Source organism: Schistocerca piceifrons, chromosome 1 (assembly GCF_021461385.2).
Source record: "Schistocerca piceifrons isolate TAMUIC-IGC-003096 chromosome 1, iqSchPice1.1, whole genome shotgun sequence".
Lineage (NCBI taxonomy): Eukaryota > Metazoa > Arthropoda > Insecta > Orthoptera > Acrididae > Schistocerca > Schistocerca piceifrons.
In genome coordinates this window covers 1,186,886,461-1,186,906,968 of record NC_060138.1, presented here as the reverse complement: position 1 = coordinate 1,186,906,968, position 20,508 = coordinate 1,186,886,461, and positions in this window count along the sequence as shown.

Below are 20,508 nucleotides of genomic sequence, written 5' to 3'. Positions count from 1 at the left end.
ATTGATAGCAAGATTACTGGTCGCGAGAACAACGTTATGCGTCTATCAAATGACTTTAATGTCACATAAAACGTCTGACTAGAAAAATCTGAACAAACCACCGTCCATAATCATCACCTAAGACCGCACAGAAGGGGCACATCATTCTCTGAGCACTATGGGACTTAAACTCTGAGGTCATCAGTCCCCTAGAACTTAGAACTACTTAAACCTAACTAACCTAAGGATATCACACACATCCATGCCCGAGGCAGGATTCGAACCTGCGATCGTAGCAGTCTCGCGGTTCCGGACTGAAGCGCCTAGAACCGCACGGCCACCGAGGCCGGCGAATTGGTACTGGCAGAGAGATTGTAACAGGAGTCTAAATAAGTTGAAGGACAAGTTGTGGTAAGATACGCGTTTGTCAAAAACGATTGGTTTCCGTTCCACCTATAGTGGCCGCGGTGAGCGACGATTGTGGTGGGAAGTGAAGCTGGTTGCGGCAGGTCAGGATGTGTGGCAGTTCATTTCCCTGGGCGTGGTTGTAGTGGAGTATGGCCGGGTGTCTGGCGAAGTTCCTTAATGTAACTGATGTTTGTTGGATCAGCCTTTCATTCAATAACAATTAAATTATTTTTGAATACACACTGACGGGGAGAAAAATAACTAATGTTGTTGTGGTCTTCAGTCCAGAGATCGATTTGATGCAGCTCTCCATGCTACTCTATCCTGTGCAAGTTTCTTCATCTCCCAGTACCTACTGCAACCTACATCCTTCTGAATCTGTTTCGTGTATTCATTTCTCGGTATCCCTCTACGATTTTTACCCTCCACGCTGCACTCTAAGTACTACATTTGTGATCCTTTGATACCTCAGAATATGTCCTACCAAGCCATCCCTTCTTCTAGTCAAGTTATGCCACAAATTTCTCTTCTCCCCAATTCTATTCAGTATCTCCTCATTAGTTGTCTGATCTACCCATCTAATCGTCAACAAGCTTCTGCAGCACCACATTTCTATTCTCTTCTTGTCTTAACTATTGGTCGTCCACGTTTCGCTTCCATCAATGGCTACACGCCATACAAATACTTTCAGAAACGACTTCCTGACAAATCTATATTCGATGTTAAAAAATTTCTCTTCTTCAGAAACGCTTTCCTTGCTAATGCCAGCCTTCATTTTATATCCTCTCTACTTCGACCATCATCAGTTATTTTGTTCCCCAAATACCAAAGTCATTTACTACTTTAAGTGTCTCGTTTCCTAATCTAATTCCCGCAGCATCACCTGATTTAATTCGACTACATTCCATTATCCTCGTTTTGCTTTTTGATGTTTCAGCGTCACGAAACCGGTAGTGATCTAAAAATAAAGCACTAAATATAGCTGAAGTGGTTCATTAAGACGGAATATAAAATAGAAACGTTGTAAAACATAGGTCTGTATGGCTGCACAGCATTATGAAGTGGAATCCACCCGAATGTGAGTCCATTATTTTTAGATCACTGCCGGTTTCGTGACACTGAAAGCCAGATCTTCATGTGAACATGTAAATAAAACTTTGGAGCTAAAAAAACTCGGAACTTTGTACCCAGCATTCCTTGTCGGACAGAACAAAATACCCCTAGAACGCGGTATGTCATGGAATAAACCAGTCGGACTCCAATCCAATAACATAGTGGATTTAATTCCTACTCCGAATTTTTCTTTTGTTTGCTTTACTGCTTGCTCAATATACAGATTAATGTACAGTAATGAAATTTCAGGAAACCATTTGCCTAGGTAACATACACTCCTGGAAATGGAAAGAAGAACACATTGACACCGGTGTGTCAGACCCACCATACTTGCTCCGGACACTGCGAGAGGGCTGTACATGCAATGATCACACGCACGGCACAGCGGACACACCAGGAACCGCGGTGTTGGCCGTCGAATGGCGCTAGCTGCGCAGCATTTGTGCACCGCCGCCGTCAGTGTCAGCCAGTTTGCCGTGGCATACGGAGCTCCATCGCAGTCTTTAACACTGGTAGCATGCCGCGACAGCGTGGACGTGAACCGTATGTGCAGTTGACGTACTTTGAGCGAGGGCGTATAGTGGGCATGCGGGAGGCCGGGTGGACGTACCGCCGAATTGCTCAACACGTGGGGCGTGAGGTCTCCACAGTACATCGATGTTGTCGCCAGTGGTCGGCGGAAGGTGCACGTGCCCGTCGACCTGGGACCGGACCGCAGCGACGCACGGATTCACGCCAAGACCAAGGATCCTACGCAGTGCCGTAGGGGACCGCACCGCCACTTCCCAGCTAATTAGGGACACTGTTGCTGCTGGGGTATCGGCGAGGACCATTCGCAACCGTCTCCATGAAGCTGGGCTACGGTCCCGCACACCGTTAGGCCGTCTTCCGCTCACGCCCCAACATCGTGCAGCCCGCCTCCAGTGATGTCGCGACAGGCGTGAATGGAGGGACGAATGGAGACGTGTCGTCTTCAGCGATGAGAGTCGCTTCTGCCTTGGTGCCAATGATGGTCGTATGCGTGTTTGGCGCCGTGCAGGTGAGCGCCACAATCAGGACTGTATACGACCGAGGCACACAGGGCCAACACCCGGCATCATGGTGTGCGGAGCCATCTCCTACACTGGCCGTACACCACTGGTGATCGTCGAGGGGACACTGAATAGTGCACGGTACATCCAAACCGTCATCGAACCCATCGTTCTACCATTCCTAGACCGGCAAGGGAACTTGCTGTTCCAACAGGACAATGCACGTCCGCATGTATCTCGTGCCACCCAACGTGCTCTAGAAGGTGTAAGTCAACTACCCTGGCCAGCAAGATCTCCGATCTGTCCCCCATTGAGCATGTTTGGGACTGGATGAAGCGTCGTCTCACGCGGTCTGCATGTCCAGCACGAACGCTGGTCCAACTGAGGCGCCAGGTGGAAATGGCATGGCAAGCCGTTCCACAGGACTACATCCAGCATCTCTACGATCGTCTCCATGGGAGAATAGCAGCCTGCATTGCTGCGAAAGGTGGATATACACTGTACTAGTGCCGACATTGTGCATGCTCTGTTGCCTGTGTCTGTGTGCCTGTGGTTCTGTCAGTGTGATCATGTGATGTATCTGACCCCAGGAATGTGTCAATAAAGTTTCTCCTTCCTGGGACAATGAATTCACGGTGTTCTTATTTCAATTTCCAGGAGTGTATTTAAGTGCAAGATCACAGGCTAAACTAAACGACAGATATGCAGTTGCAAATGTGAAATGCTGGTACATTAATAACCGCCAGAATGATGAATGCAAGCATGCAAACGTCCCTGTGTTGTATCGTAATGATGCCGGATCTCAGTTTCTGGAATGGAGTTCGACGCCTGTTGCAATTGATCGGTCAATACAGGGACGGTAAATGCTGGTTGCGAGAGAGTTGTTGTCCGATGATATCCCGTATGTGCTGCTCCATTGAAGACAGATCTGGTGATCTAACAGGCCAAGCCAACACGTCGACACTATGTAGAGCATGTAGGGTACCATAGCGGTATGTGAGCGAGCGTTTCGTGTTGTAATGCTGTCCATGAATGGCAGCACAATAGATCGAATCACCAGATCGATGTACAAATTTGTATCCCCTGCTGACACACGATTTTAAATCCGAGACGATAACTCGGAGTGTACGTTCAGTGTGTCGAACATGCAGACACGTAGGTAGCAGGCCCTCACCTGGCCTCCTTGTGAGCAACACACGGCCATCATTGGCAGCGAATCAGAACCAGCTTTCAATAGAAAACACAACGGACCTCCACCATGTCTTCCAGTGAGCCATCGTCTGACACCACTGAATTTGCAAATGCTCATATTGCTGCTGCACATGAAATACGATGCGTCATAGTCATACGCCGAGCACGGAGGTCTTCCCTCTCAGCAGTGCCACGTGGCTGCCCGTAGTCTCTCCTTGTAGCGACTGTACATTTCCTTCATCACCGCTACCAGCAGTCATGTACAGTGGCTACATTCCTGCCAGTCCTTTCTGCACTATCGCCGAAGGAACATCCAGCTCCTCGTATCATTGCACTACCTCATTCAGACTCATGGAGCTGTTGATCATGGCTTCTTTGACGCCTTAAAGGCACTCCTGACAAACAGTGACTCACAAAGACGAATCTCGAAGGTGACTAACGTTCACGACCGTTACAGCACGTATTTAAAGCAACTCCGTCTTGCATCCTCATAGAGGCTGTAACTAACGCCACTCGTAAGAGACAAGTGAGAAATTTTAGTAGGCATCATCTTTCAGTCGTAGAAACACGCCTGCCAACTTAACTTTACGTCTCACAACTCCTTCTCCAAATTGCGATTTTTTCCTTCAGTGTACTCCATACAAGGCAGTTGGAGAAGATTTTTCCACACAAACGGCTTATCATTTGGCGCTGATCCCCTCCACCAGTTTCTCTTGTACACTTTCACCCGCTCCATATTTTGCCGCTAGTTGTGACATGCACTGTATACACTTCGGTGCCATTGGCGTCCCTCTGAGCATAGCGCCCCGAGCGACCGCTATTAAGTGCGGTAAGTCCTGTATATAATACATTTGTGGCGCCTCTGTCACCCCTCTCACATTGCCCCCCCCTCCCCCCCCCCCCCCCCCAGCGGTGACTCTTGTTGTTTGGCCGTCAATCGGTCTGGTCATATAAATGGGAGATAGGGAGTACGTATTGATTGAGATGGTATTGAGAGACCGTGAATAAAGGAAAAGCGTTAGTCAGCTTCCCTTAACTGTGGTTCACCGCCAGACACCACACTTGCTAGGTGGTAGCCTTTAAATCGGCCGCGGTCCGTTAGTATACGTCGGACCCGCGTGTCGACACTATCAGTGATTGCAGACCGAGCGCCACCTCACGGCAGGTCTAGAGAGACTTCCTAGCACTCGCCCCAGTTGTACAACCGACTTTGCTAGCGATGGTTCACTGACAAAATACGCTCTCATTTGCCGAGACGATAGTTAGCATAGCCTTCAGCTACGTCATTTGCTACGACCTAGCAAGGCGCCATTATCAGTTGCTATTAATATTGTGAATCATGTAACGGCAAGACCGACGTTCACCATTAATGGATTAAAGTTAAGTATTCCACCAGCTACGTCCGTTTTTTTTTTAAGTCTAATTTCCTTGTCCTGTTCCAGACCACACGCCAGCCTGCGTGAGCTAAAACGCATGCCTTTTGGCTTCCTCTAATAGGGTGTTGGCTCTCCTGCCAACTCACAACATTTGGCGACGAGGCCCCCGCGTTCTTATCGATATTGCCCTGGTTTACTTGTGTCATGGCTTCGCCACAGTCTCCAGATGTACTGTCCGAATTTTATCGCTTACAGAATCAGCAGACGCAGGCCTTAGTGGATGCCCTTGGACAGCTCGTCCCGGGTCAACGTGCAATGCAAAACGATGCGGCAGCCGCCGCTCCACCACTAACGCAGCCACAACACGCTGTTGCACTAACTTTATCGACCTTTTGATGCTGCACTGGAAAGCTGGACGGAGTGGTCACTCCAATTTGGATTCCATCTCGCCGCCTACAGAATTCAAGATAATTGGCGGCAGCCGTTTTTGTTGCCCTCAGTAGGGGTGAACACGTACCGTGTGATAGTCAAATTATTTCCCCGACGCGACGTAGCAACTCTGTCCTACGACGAAATTTTGTCTGCATTAGATGCATATTTCAAAGAATCAGTCAATGTAGTTGCAAAAAGGTATACCTTCTTTCATACAAAACGTATGGCAGGTCAGACTAATAGGGAGTGGGTTGCAACCTTGCAAAGCCTTACTGGGGATTGTGCTTTTGAGTGTCAATGTGGACTCCCTTATTCAGATACTATGGTATGTGATGCAATTGCATAGAACGTTTCTGATGTTTGTATAAGGGAACAGATTTTGAAACTAGTCAATCCCTCCCTTCAGCAAGTGATGGACATATTGGATCGGCAGGACACACTTGACTTTGCTCAGGAATCGTTTGAAACTTCGCCACTCGTGTGTCAGGTTAACCGGCCCACCGGGCGCGCTGCATGGAACAGTAAACAGCCCTCGCGCCCGGCCGCGCAGGCAAGCAAATGCAGTGCTACAATCATGCCCGTGGTGTGCTACTAGACATTCGCGTGAGAATTGCCCGTCACGCCAAGCTCTTAGCTTTTTCTGTAATAAAAAAGGACATGTTCACAGTGTTTGCCAGAAAAAGCTCAGATCGGACACTCACAACCATTCCAGGCCCTTTGCTTCGCGCCGAATTCGAACCAAGGATACTCAGGCTAGCGAAACTTCGCCCATGGAAATTCATATAGTTCATTCCACTCCGCCCAGTGCCACTCTCTCTAACAGTGACTGTGTTCATCCCACAAATAGTGTGCGTCGACATCGCCGGAAATCCCGTCAAGTCTCAAGTGATTCTGTACCGGTGTCAGTTCACGTTGCACGAGACAGTCGCTCTTGTCGTCAGCAGGACAATAAACTTTTGGTAGATTTGGACATTAGTGGCAAAGTGATACCATTCCAGCTTGATACCGGAGCTGCAGTTTCACTGATCAATCACGACACGTACAAACAGCTGGGCACACCTCCATTGCGTGCCGCAAATGTTAAGTAGTTATTCAGGACAGGCGATCCCTGTGTTAGAAAAGTGCAGCCTTCTTGCAACACACAAAGGACAAACAAAACTTGTGTCATTTTACGTCCTTCGTTCTTCTTCTGCAGTGAACTTGTTTGGTTTCGATTTATTTCAGTTGTTTAACTTGTCTATAGTAAAACAGGTCCTATCAGTGAACCAGACTGTGCCTTCAGACAGTGCTTCTCGTCTATGTGAAGAATTTGCAGACATTTTTGCACCGGGCCTCGGTTGCGCTAAGAACTATAAAGCACATTTGGAACTGAAAGTCAACGCGCAACTGAAATTTTTCAGAGCGCGCAATGTTCCCCACGCATTGCGTGATGAGGTCGCAAAAACATTACGCGATTTGGAATCACAAGGTGTGATTGAACATGTGCAGGCTTCTCTCTGGGCATCACCCTTAGTAATTTTGCCAAAACCTTACGGAAAAATGAGGCTTTGTGTGGATTTCAAGACAACAGTGAATCCGCAACTAGTGATTTCATCTTTTCCTTTACCCCGCCCGGAAGATCTCTTTGACACACTTTGAACGGGTAAATATTTTTCGAAGTTGGACCTAGCAGATGCGTACTTGCAAATATCGGTGGACGAAGAATCCCAGCGCGTTTTGGTGGTTAACACGCATCTTGGTCTGTATCGATTCAAACGACTGCCATTCGGGTGTGCATCCGCCCCTGCATTGTTTCAGCAATATCTACAAACTGTTTGTGCGTCGGTCCCTACTGCAGCAAACTATCTGGACGATATTGTGATCTCCGGAAAGACGGAAGAAGAACATTTAGCCAATCTCAGAACATTATTTTAGGTCTCGCGACAAAATGGTCTTCGCTTACGGCAGGACAAATGTGCGTTTTTTGTTCGGGACTTGCCCTACCTGGGACATGTACTCAATGCCCAAGGCATACCTCCCAGTCCCGAGCGCCTCCGTGCCATACAAGACTTGCCTTCGCCGCAGAATTTGTAGCAGCTACAGAGTGTGCTGGGAAAAATCAACTATTACCATAAATATGTGCACCACGCTTCTTCCATTTCAGCTCCGCTTTATCGCTTACGCTGTGAAGGTGTTCCGTTCGTCTGGACGACGAATGCGAACGCGCCTTTCGGCAGTTGAAATCGGCGTTGCTTTTCAATACTTGCCTTATGCCATTCTATCCCCAGAAGCCCCTTTTGTTGATGGTGGATGCATCGGATTTCGGGATCGGTGCTGTGCTTGCGCACATAGATGGATCGCACGATCGCCCTATTGCCTTTGCGTCCAAATTGCTCTCGTCTGCGCAAAGAAATTATTCACAGATCGAGAAAGAAGCATTGGTTCTCGTATTTGGTGTTACAAAGTTTCATGATTTTTAGTATGGTCGTCACTTTACCATCATCACAGACCACAAAACTTTGACATCGCTTTTTCATCCGAACAAGCCTGTACCTCCACGTACAGCGCAGAAATTCATTCGCTGGTCTATTTTCCTCTCGCAGTACCGCTACGATATCTTGTATCGGTCCACTGCTAAGCACGGAAACGCCGATGCGTTGTCCCGTTTCCCTGTTGCTAAGGATAGAGCATTCGATTCCTCCGAACTTGCTTGCATGTTCATTGATGAGGAAACCGATGACGTGGTCGAATCGTTTCCGATTGATTTTCGTCGTGTAGCTACAGCCACAGCTGCAGACCCGGTCCTTGCTACCGTTCTGCGTTTTATTGCTACGCAATGGCCCTTGTCAAAGTCACGGATGAGGGTTCCGTTGGTTTGCCGATATTTTGCTCACAAGGAGAGACTTTTTGTTCTACGTGGTGTTTTGCTGCTGCGCTCTGATAATCAGTCCAGGGTCGTGGTCCCACGTTCGTTACAGTCCTCTGTCTTACAGCTTCTCCACCAAGGACATTGGGGTATAGTGAGAACGAAACAACTTGCTCGTCCGCACTGAACTTGTTTCGGAATCGCTGCCGCTATTACGAATATGTGCTCTTCTTGTGTGGTGTGTGCCGAACAACAATCAGCCCAGCGCGGAAATTCTTTGCATGGCCAAAAGCCACTTCCCCTTGGCAACGCTTGCATATCGATTTTGCTGGTCCATTCTCGAATGCTCGATGGTTGGTTGTGGTAGATTCATTCAGTAATTTTCCTTTTGTTGTCCGGATATCTTGCACGACGTCATCTGCCACCATCCAAGCGTTATCTGCTATTTTTTGCATTGAAGGTCTTCCACAGACTTTGGTTTCCGACAATGGCCCACAGTTCATGTCCGCAGAATTTCAGTCATTCTGCAAGGCCAATGGTATTCAACATCTGACGTCCGCGCCGTTTTCGCCACAGTCAAACGGTGCCGCTGAATGATTGGTCAGGACTTTCAAGTCACAGATGTTGAAGTTCAAAGAGTCGCATTCTCGGGAGGACGCGTTATTGCTCTTTTTGTCCTCGTATCGCTCTCAGCCTCGAGATGGTCGTTCGCCGGCTGAGTTTCTCTACGGTCGTCATCATCGAACCTTGATGTCTTTGCTACATCCGCCGCATCAGGTTCCTGTGCAGCGGCAGAAACCTGCTTTTGCTCCAGGCGACGTGGTCTACTATCGCCACTATCGAGGTTCACGGCGTTGGCTCGAAGGGCGCATTCTTCGCTACCTCGGACGCGCTATGTATCTGGTTTTGGGGGCCTCTGGTGAGGTGCGCCGGCATCTCAACCAGCTGCGCCTCTGTCGTCGCATGGGATCTGCCGCTCCCCGTCTGCTTTCAGCGACGGTGCCGTCCGGTCAGCGCCCTGGAGACCCATCTACTGGCTCGCCTCAGCCCCAGGTGTTACCGACGCTGCCTTCCATTTTGCCCCATGGCGACGCGCCGCCGCCGCCTCCGCCTGTACTCCCGCCGGCGACGCCCGCCGTGGACGCGTCGCTGCAGCCGCCGGGCGCATCCCTGGGTCACGCGCCGGTGATCGCTTCCCGTGACCAGTTGTCCTCCGACAAGGTACTCTTGCCCGCTCCGGACCATATGTCGTCTTCGCCCGTCGGGTGCCCCGACCCGATGGAGGTCGACCCTTCGGCCCCTCCTGCCTCTCTGCGGGCGCATACACCGCATGTTGGCGTGCACCCTGGAGCAGGTTTTCAGGCGTTTCCTAGCTCCCCGCGGACCGAATGGCAGGGTGCGGGTGGCACAGCCTCGCCTGCTGTTAGGCTCCCCACCTCGTCGCATACGTCAACATGGGGTCCTCCCCACGGCGGGCGGAAGCCTTATAACAGAACCGTACGCCGATTTGCGGGGGAGGAATGTGGTGTCACCGCCAGACACCACACTTGCTAGGTGGTAGCCTTTAAATCGGCCGCGGTCCGTTAGTATACGTCGGACCCGCGTGTCGCCATATCAGTGATTGCAAAATTGGTTTAAATGGCTCTGAGCACTATGGGACTTAACATCTGTGGTCATCAGTCCCATAGAACTTAGAACTACTTAAACCTAACCAACCTAAGGACATCACACACATCCATGCCCGAGGCAGGATTCGAACCTGCGACCGTAGCGGTCACGCGGTTCCAGACTGAAGCGCCTAGAACCGCACGGCCACACCGGCTGGCTCAGTGATTGCAGACCGAGCGCCTCCCCACGGCAGGTCTAGAGAGACTACCTAGCACTCGCCCCAGTTGTACAACCGACTTTGCTAGCGATGGGTCACTGACAAAATACGCTCTCATTTGCCGAGACGATAGCATAGCCTTCAGCTACGTCATTTGCTACGACCTAGCAAGGCGCCATTATCAGTAGCTATTAATATTGTGAATCATGTAACGGCAAGACCGACGTTCACCATTAATGGATTGAAGTTAAGTATTCCACCAGCTACGTCCGTTTTTTTTAAAATCTAATTTCCTTGTCCTGTTCTAGACCTCACGCCAGCCTGCGTGAGCTAAAACGCGTGCCTTTCGGCTTCCTCTAATAGGGTGTTGGCTCTCCTGCCAACCCACAACATTAACCGCAAGAACCTCTCTATTTGCCTACGATTAGTCTGCCTCAAAATACTGTCCACCACAATGGACTCAGATTCGGGCGGATTCCGCTTCATAATACTGTGCAGCCATGCAGGCCTATGTTTTACAACGTTTCTATTTTATCTTGCGTGTCAATGAACCACTTCAGCTATATTTAGTCCTTTAATTTTAGATCACTACCGGTTTCGTGACACTAAAAGCCAGATCTTCAGGTGAACATGTAACTAAAACTTAGGCGCTAAAAAAAACTCGGAACTTTCTACCCGACATTCGTTGTCGGTCAGAACAAAATACTGCTAGAACGCGGTATGTCATGGAATTAAACAGTCGGATTCCAATACAATACCGTAGTGTGCTGGAATCCGGCTGCTTTATACCATGACGCCTTTTAGCGAACAACGAATGTTGGCTACAACGTTCCGAGCTTTTCGGTCCTAATGTTTCAGTTATATATGCTCCTGAAGATGTGGCTTTTAGTGCCACGAAAACGGTAGAGATCTAAAAATAAAGGACTAAATATAGCTGAAGCGGTTTATTAATACCCTAAATGATTACTTGTAGCTGTACTTCCATAATTACAAGTTCATCCGTAGTTTCTATTGCACATAAGGTGATCTATGCTTTCTGGTATCGGAAATGTCATATAATGTATACGGCTTGATTACTTCCACACAGCCCATTCAATTTTAGATCCTTCTTTAGCACGGCACCTCATCCGTTCCGATCCACAGATTTTCCGATATTGTCACAGTTCTGATTAACTTCGATACAGCGCTGGTTCCCGGCGGACTTTTTCAGGAATTCCTTTTTCAAATTAAGGCTTATGTTTGATAGTAGTAAACTTCATTTAGCTATTTTTCTGTGCTGATCTAATTCTTATATTTCCCTTGTTTCCAGCGTACCTGAATTTCTTAACTTCGTCTCGTTCGTTACCACCAATTCTGACATTAAGCTTATCGCTAATTTCATATCTGCTACACCCCACTACTTTAATTTTTCTTTGATTCACTCTCAGTCGATGATCTGGGCTCATTTGACTTTGTAGTCCACTGAACACTTCACGTAGTTGTTCCTTACTTTCATCGGAGCTAAGTATGTCTTTGGTGAATCTTGTATCATCTGACCTTGAATTTTAATCCCACTCTAGAACAATTCATTTATTCTTAACTCCGTATGAACCTCAGCTGAATATTCTCTTTAAAAAGGCCAACACTGAACTATGTCCCGTCAATTATAGTGTGTTCCCTGCGTAATGACTACTACTTTTACAGTATGTTATGCGCTAATTATTTATTCGACCATGAACAATAACAGTTCGTTTGAATAAATTATAAAATATTGTCCTTCATATACTGCTAAAATTGTAGTTCGTTGAATTTGGGAAATTTCCAGTGACCACTGCTGACTGAAGGGCCCTGAAGCCTCTCCTTCTGTCCAGTCCGCTCGCTTGGCTGCAACTGCGGCCACTGCACACGGCCATAAAATTTGACACGAACTCTGCACTGGGTAACTACATGCAGGACATAGGTAGCTCGCTGCTTCATATGCATATGTCGGTTCTGCAGGCAGTTATACGTTTGCGGCACCGCCAAGGGGACGCGCACGGCGCGAGCGGGCTCGACGAGCGTACTGACATTTATTAAATAACCTAACTCGTCCCTGTAATTATGTAAATGTGTTCATTAAAGGCCCCGCCACCGGCGGCCTGTTATTAAAAGCGACCCTCAGTAAATCACCCTCGTACAGCCGGGCCTCAGCCCCGCCGTACCTGCTGCTCTCAGGTGTACTGTTACGCCTCTGACGTCACAGGAGGAGGCCCACCGCCACAGGACAGATGGCAAAAATCCATTGAATAGGGAACTGGTCCTCTCAAACTTCTCATATGACTTTGAGGACCCACTACACCCTTAGAAACCTCTTACGTTTAAAAATAATTTAAATCTCATTTGGCAGAGAACTAAAAGACCAAAGTCGAAACTAAGCCTAAGGAAGAGACGACATTCTGTCAAAACTATAGCACTGGGAGACCAGACCATGACAAAAATCTTCCATAAGGCGTGCGTGATATATGAGACGAGCGAAATTCCCTCAGACTTTTAGAAGATTGTAATAATGCGATTTCCAAAGAAAGGAGCTGCTAACAAGTGTGAATATTACTGAACTATCAGTTTATCAGCTCATGTTTACAAAATATTAACAAGTGTACTTTACAGATGAATGGAAAAACAGGTACGAGGTTAATCCCAAAAGTAAGGTCTCCTATTTTTTTTATAAATACATAGACCTGTTTATTTCTATAATGGTTTGCATCAGTTTACAACTTGAACATTAGGTACTTTTCGACATAATCACTATTTCTGTCGATGTATTTTTGTAGACGCAGTGAGAGTTTTTGTATGCCCATGTCGTACCAGTTCGCTGCCGTCCTGTTCAGAAAGTTATGTACCTCTTCTTTCATCTCGTCGTTGGAGCTGAATCACTGGGACCACGATTAACGCTGACAGGTACTGTGAGACTCTGAAAAAATTCAAATGGGCAATTCGGAACCGGAGAAGAGGAATGTTGAGCAAGGGCGAACATATTATGCATGAAAACGCTCGCCCTCACATCGCTCGGCAAACCGTTGCCCTCCTGCAACAGTTCCGGTGTAACATAATCACCCATCCACCCTATAGTCCTGACTTGGCCCTACTTTAAAAGAACATTTGGCCTGGTAGCGATTCAGCTCCGACGACGAGGAAGAAGAAGATGTTCATAGCTTTCTGAACAGCATGGCGACAAGCTGGTATGACAGGGGCATACAAAAACTGCCACAGCGTCTTCAAAAATGCATCGACAGAAATGGTGATTATGTCGAAAAATAGCTAAATGTTCAAGCTGTAAACTGATGTAAACCATCGTAGAAATAAACAGGTCTATGTACTTATAAAAACATAGGAGACCTTACTCTTGGGATTACCCTCGTAGAAGCCGACCTCGCGGAAGATCAGTTGGGACTTTGGAGCCATGTAGGAACACGCGAGAGAATACTGAACCTACGACTGATCTTAGAAGATAGGGCAAGCTAAGGTAAACCTACTTTTAAAGCATTTGCAGACTTAGAGAAAGTTTATGACAGTGTTGACTGGAATATGATCTTAGAAATTCTGAAGGTAGCGGGGGTAAAATACAGGGAGCGAAAGGCTATTTACAACTTTTACAGATACCTGACGACTGTTATGTAGAGGGATATGAAAAGGAAGGAGTGGATGCGAAGGAAGTGACACAGGGTTGTAGCCTGCGATATTATTTAATATGTACACTGAGCAAGCAGTAAAGCAAACCAAAGAAAAATTTGGAGTCGGAATTTCATTTCATAAAGGAGGAATAAAAACTTTGAGGTTTTACGATGATTTTGTCACAGACAGCAAAGGAATTGGATGAGCAGTTGAACGGAATGGACAGGCATTACAAAGAAGATATAGGATGAACATCATAAAAGCAAGACAAGGATAGTCGAAAGTAGTCGAATTAAATCAGGTAATGCTGAGGTGGTGAGCATAGGAAACGATACACTTAAAGACTTAGATGAGTTTTTGATATTTCGGCAGCAAAATATCCGAAATTGAGAGGATATAAAATGCAAACTGGCAATGATAACAAAAAGCATTTCTGAAGAAGAGAAATTTGTTAACATCGAATATAGACTCCAGTGTTAGGAAATCTTCCACCTCTTTCACTGCTTATAATATTGGTTTATTTAATGTGGTATCATATTATGTTTTTGCTTGTTTTAAATTCTTTGGAGTAATACCGTAGCCCAGAGGAAGCTTCCATGTAACTTGTCAGTTATGAGGCCTTTGTGATGCGGGATGCAACCTCAGCTGTAGGACCCCACAACGAGGAACCAAGTGACCTTTCTGGTCAGCAACTTCCAACTCTGTGCCGGTTCGTTTCTAGACTGATAATGTACACTAAGATAACTAAAGTTATGGGATACCTCCTAACATTGTTGTGACCCATTTTGACCTGTGTAGTGGAGTAACTCGAAGTTGCATGTACTCAAAAATTCGTTGGATGTAGCCTGCGGAAGTATTCATACCTTGCTATAACTCCTGCCGTACGTGATTCCGAAAGGATTTCCGGTGCAGGAATTTGTGCACGAATTGAGCCCTCGATTATGACCCATAGAAGTTCGATGGAATTCGTGCTGGGCGATTTGGACGGCCCGATCAATCGTTCGAACAGTCCGAAATGTTATTCAAACCAATCGTGAACCATTGTGGCACAGTGACACGACATCGTTGTTTGGGAACACAAGATCTGTGAATGGCTGAACGTAACCATTTCCAGTTCGGTTCAAATGGAGAGAACCTAGTCTATTCCACGTAAACACAGCCCACACCATTAAGGAGCCACCACAAGCTCGCACAGTGCCATGTTGACTACTTGGTTCCATGGCTTTGTGGGGCCTGCGCCACATTCCAACCCCATCATCAGCTCTTACCAACTTAAACAGGAAGTCATCTGATCAGGCCCCGATTTTCCAGCCGTCTAGGGTCCATCCGATGTGGTCACGATCCCAAGAGACTTGCTGCAGGCGATGTCATCCTGTTAGAAATGAACTCTCGTCGATCGTCTGCTGCCATAGCCCAGTAACGCCAAATTTCCCGATACTGTCCTAAGATTGATTTCTGCAGTTATATCAGTGCTGCTAGTCTGTCAGCACTGACAACTCTTTTACAAACGCTTCTGCTTTCGGTCGTTAAGTGAAGGCCGTCGGCTACTGTCGATGGTGAAAAGTAATCACTGAAACTTGGTATTCGCCGCACACATTTGACACCTTGGATCTCGGAATACTGAATTCTCTATCTATTTCCGAAATGGAATGTCCCTTGCGTCTAGCTTCAACTACCATCCCGCGTTCAGAGCCTTTTAATTCCCGTCGTTCGGTCATAATCATATCGGAAACTTTTCAGATGAATTATTTGAGTACAAAAGACAGCTCCTCCAATGCACTGTACTTTTATGTCTGGTGGTCGTGTTACTACCGCCATCTGTATTTGTGTGTCTCCTCAGTGTATATTTAGGTGAGTGTTAAAGTGGATTTCTGGTCTGCCTTGGTGAGGGAGGACAGGGTGATTCCGTTAGTTTTCGTGGGACAATAGCAGGATGCAGACACTAAAAAGACAGTAGGAACGCCGAAGTGCACATTCCCGCACAGCCTAAGTCATGCGCCGATTGAAAAAATATATCTTCTCACCAAATTTTAGAAGAAGCGTTTCATTGGCTCGCCAGTTTCCTCGTGAGTGGCTTCCACTAGCTTTCGGTAGCTGATTTGCTGGCACGTAGTTTTGGGGGTGCGAGGAGGATAATCGTGATAACTCTGGGGGCACTGAAAGTGCAGTCACATATATGTTTAATTACATGAATTTCAGTGAGGTGGCGCTGGTAAGTTACAGAGATTTGAACAATATTATCGTTGCTGTGTGTGGTCAGATAAAAGCTGAGACTAACTTCGAGTAAATTCAGTGTTGAAGTTCTTTGAACGCTTCTCGAATTAGATTCTTGTCGGATGCAGTACATGAGTCACGAAAGACAGCAGCGGTTACTGCCGTACGGAGCTGATCCAGACTGTACGCTGAAATGGTAAGAAACAGGTAATTGTAAGAGAGGTTAGCGATGAGTTGTAGATCCCGTAGGAAACTGAAAGCTTCATCAGTATTTCACCTTCCCTCTTTGGGGGAACAGTTAAATTATGGGACAATTGGAACCATTGTTTCATTTCTCGTGAGTGTCGGATTTGTTCTATCAGAAAGAGTTGGTTCCGAGATGGTGCATCCTGTTATTAGAAATCGGAGCTTTAATTTCTGGAGCTCTAACTTGTATCCCACTGTTTATCTCGTACCCTCTCTGTAGATTTCTTTGCTGAACTGTCAGTGTCTGCTTTTGTTTCCAAAAGATTCCGTGAATGGAGCGCGTCTAGTGACTGTTCGATTAACGTCACTGTGACAGAGTACGTCCACGCTGATCCCTCTCCCACGTACTTTTCACTTGGTTGCGAATGCGTACGGAACAGATAGATAGAAAAGTTTGAATTCTTTTGCTGTGAAATTACTTTTCAGTTGGTCAAGATAATGTTAATAAATGTGGCAGTTTCCAATGATTCTTTAAAATTACCAATTTCCCTGTACCACGTAGCTGCAGTCGGTAGTACAAATCCAGAAAGTAGTATATGCATGCAAGAATCTAGTAGTCGTCATCCTAAATCTGTAACGTGTTAGCGTTATCTTCTGTTGCGGTAGATTAACATCTCTATCTTAAATTCAGGGCTTAAATGATCCACTTTTCTGTGAGCAGAACGCGCTACTGCCATTGCAGTTATGAATGACGAACGGTTCAAATTGTAACAAAAATTTCTGGATCGTCTGACGAGGGAAAACCCTGATCTATAAGCTATTAAATAGTAGCTGTTAAATATTCATAAGTTTTCTCAGTTATAATCCCATCTCCAGCGATTTGCACCACCACTCACCATAGTAAATCAACAAGATTAATAACTCAGCCACATCCGCGGTAACAGCAGTTACGTATAAATAAAAAGTAATTAGGATTGCTTGCTGTAAGGAATTAGTACTCACACAGTATACTCACATCAAAAAAAGGTTTGATCACCTCGGTTCCGAGAGTTCCGGAACCTGTACAGAAAACTGGAATAGAGATCAACATAAATTTCATTTCCGCCCTTTCCATTGCTCATGAAAATCACACACTGCATGTAGAACCACCATACAGGGAGACCTTCAGAGGTCGTGGTCGAGACTGCTGTGTACACCGGTACCTCTAATACCCAGTAGTACGTCCTCTTGCATTGATGCATGCCTGTATTCGTCGTGGCAAACTATCCACAAGTTCATCGAGGCACTGTTGGTCCAGATTGTCCCACTCCTCAACGGAGATTCGGCGGAGATCCCTGAGAGTGGTTGATGGGTCACGTCGTCCATAAACAGCCCTTTTCAATCTATTCCAGGCATGTTCGACAAGGTTCATGACTGGAGAACATGCTGGCCACGTAATGCACACATAATGCAATCCCATAACATCAGGGAACATCCAACTTGCTGCACCCGCTAAACAGAGTGTCTAAGGCTTTCAGTCTGACCGGGTTGCCTCCAAACACGTCTCCGACCATTTTCTGGTTGAAGGCATATGCGACACTCGTCGGTGAAGAGACCCTAATGCCAAACTTGAGCGGTCGATTCGACATTTTGTTGGGCCCATCTGTACCGCGCTGCATGGTGTCGTGGTTGCAAAAATGGACCTCAACATGGACGTCGGGAGCGAAGTTGCTCATCATGCAGCGTATTCCGCACAGTTTGAGTCGGAACACGACGTACTGTGGCTGCACGAAAAGGATTATTCAACATGGTGGCGTTGTTTTCAGGGCTCCTCCGAGCCATAATCCGTAGGTAGCGGTCATCCACTGCAGTAGTAACACTTGGGAGCCTGAGCGACGCTTCTATACTTTTCTTGTCTAAGCTTTGTATCGTAAATGACTCATTTCCATACATGGCTACACTGCATACAAATACTTTCTGAAAGGTCTTCCTGACACTTGAATCTACACCCGATGTTAAGAAATTTCTCTTCTACAAAAACTCAGTCTACATTTAATATTCGCCCTACTTCGAACATCATCAGTTATTTTGCTTCCCAAATAAAAAAAAAAACGTATGTACTACCTCAAGTGTCTCATTTTCTTATCTAATTCTCTCTCAATCATCTTATTTCATTCGACTACATTCTATTATCCTCGTTTTTCTTTTGTTGATGTTCATCTTACATCCTCCTTTCAAGATAGCGACCATTCCGTTCAACTGTCCTTCTAAGTTCTTTGATGACAGAATTGAAATATCATCAGAGAGCCTGAAAGTTTTTATTTCTTCTCTCTGGACTTTAATTCCCACTCCAAATTTTTCTTTTGTTTCCTTTACTGCTTGCTCAGTGTGCAAATTGAATAACATCAGGGATAGGCTACAACCCTGTCTCATTCCCTTCTCAACCACATCTTCCATTTCGTGGCCCTCGACTCTTACAACTGCCATCTGTACAAATTGTAAGCAGTCTTATGAATGCCATCTGATTTCTGTACAAATTTTAAATGGTCTTTCGCACCCTGTATTTAACCCCTGCTACAATTAGAAATTGAAAGAGTATTCCAGTCAACATTGTCTAAAGCTTTCTCTAAGTCTACAAATGCTATAAACGTAGGTTTGCCTTTCCTTAACCTGTCTTCCATGAGAAGTCGTAGGGTCAGTATTGCCTCGCATGCTCCTAAGTTTCTCCAGAACCTAAACTGATCTTCCCCGAGGTTGGCTTCTTCCAGTTTTCTTATTCTTGTGTAAAGGATTCAGGCTAGTACTTCGCAACTGTGATTTATTGAACTGATATTTCAGTAATTCTCACACCTAATGGCACATTCTTTCTTTGGAATTTGCATTATTACATTCTTCTTGATGTCTGAGGGTATTTCGCCTGTCTCATACATCTTGCTCACCTGACGGAAGAGTTTTGTCGTAGCTGGCTCTCCCAAGACTATCAGTAGCTCTAACGGAATGTTGTCTACTCCCGGGAACTTCTTTCGACTTAAATCTCTCAGTGCGTTGTTACGCAATCTTCTCTTACATGGTCTTTCCTACCATTTTGTAATAAGAGCTCTTCACATTTTATGCCTCAGCCATGGATGTGTGCGATGTCCTAAGGTCAGTTAAATTTAAGTAGCGCTAAGTTATAGGGGACTGATGATCTCGGATGTTAATTCCCAAAGTGCTCAGACCCATTTGATTTATCCAGGCTCGGCACTGATTATGCACATGAAACATAAGAATGTTCAATTTTTTTAACATTTTTAATCAGAGTAAGTTGCTGCAAGTGGAACGGGCAGCAATGATATTTATTTTATTTGCTTCTCACATATATTTGGTTTTCCTTTCCAAATGTGTCGCGATTTCCGATATTGTGGTTTAGCAGGAACCTAAGAGGACAGATGAAATTAATGCGAGTCAGACGAGCAGCAACGACGGTACACATCTCCGTTGCTGCATCGAAGGAAGACCCAACATCGGTAGAGGCTATAGTCTGAAATGCCACATAGTAAAACTGGTAGATCGGAAGTTCCACAGTACTAGCAGCACCTACAAAACGGTCGGAATTACCATGCTGCAAAGGCCCACTGAGCCCAGTGACCGCGTGGATGACAGCCGTTACGAAAAGAAGCAGGCACACACTGTCCTGGTTCGTTCAGAGACGGAAGGGCACTGGTTAGCTATAGCAGCATTGAGTCCGCTGGTATACAAGATGTGAGAATGAAAGGGTAGAACGTACAGTTAACGTACTACACTTTTCCGCTGTTAAAAAGTTCAGAGGTTATACGTTATTTTTTTCATTTCGCATTTTTTAATTCTCTGAATTAGGCAATAAGACAGTGTGGTTGCTAGCGCGTATCGATAGGCGGGCCCTTACGATATTTTGTAGTATCAGTCAAGTTCGTACAGTGTTTCTCTTTCGATATGTTCGTTTAAATAATATTTATGTAATATATCAGATAGTTCGTGATCTTGATTTTTACATTTAAAGCAATTTTTCCATGTTGATCTTTAACGTAGTGGCAGTGTTCCCTGCTATTCCTGGTATTAAACCAACACAAAGAGTTTCGTCTCTCAAATTAATCATTTCATTAAAGTTTTCTAACATTTCGAGTGATCTTCACACGTAATTTTTCATACTTAACATCCTTCTTGTTGACTAAGTACACATGGCATTAGAAATTGTCTCACGTCGCTCATGGGTTTGAAAAAATCTTCCACAGTGTTCTCTTCTTCATTAGATTTGTTTAAGTCACGATCCACATTATTTCC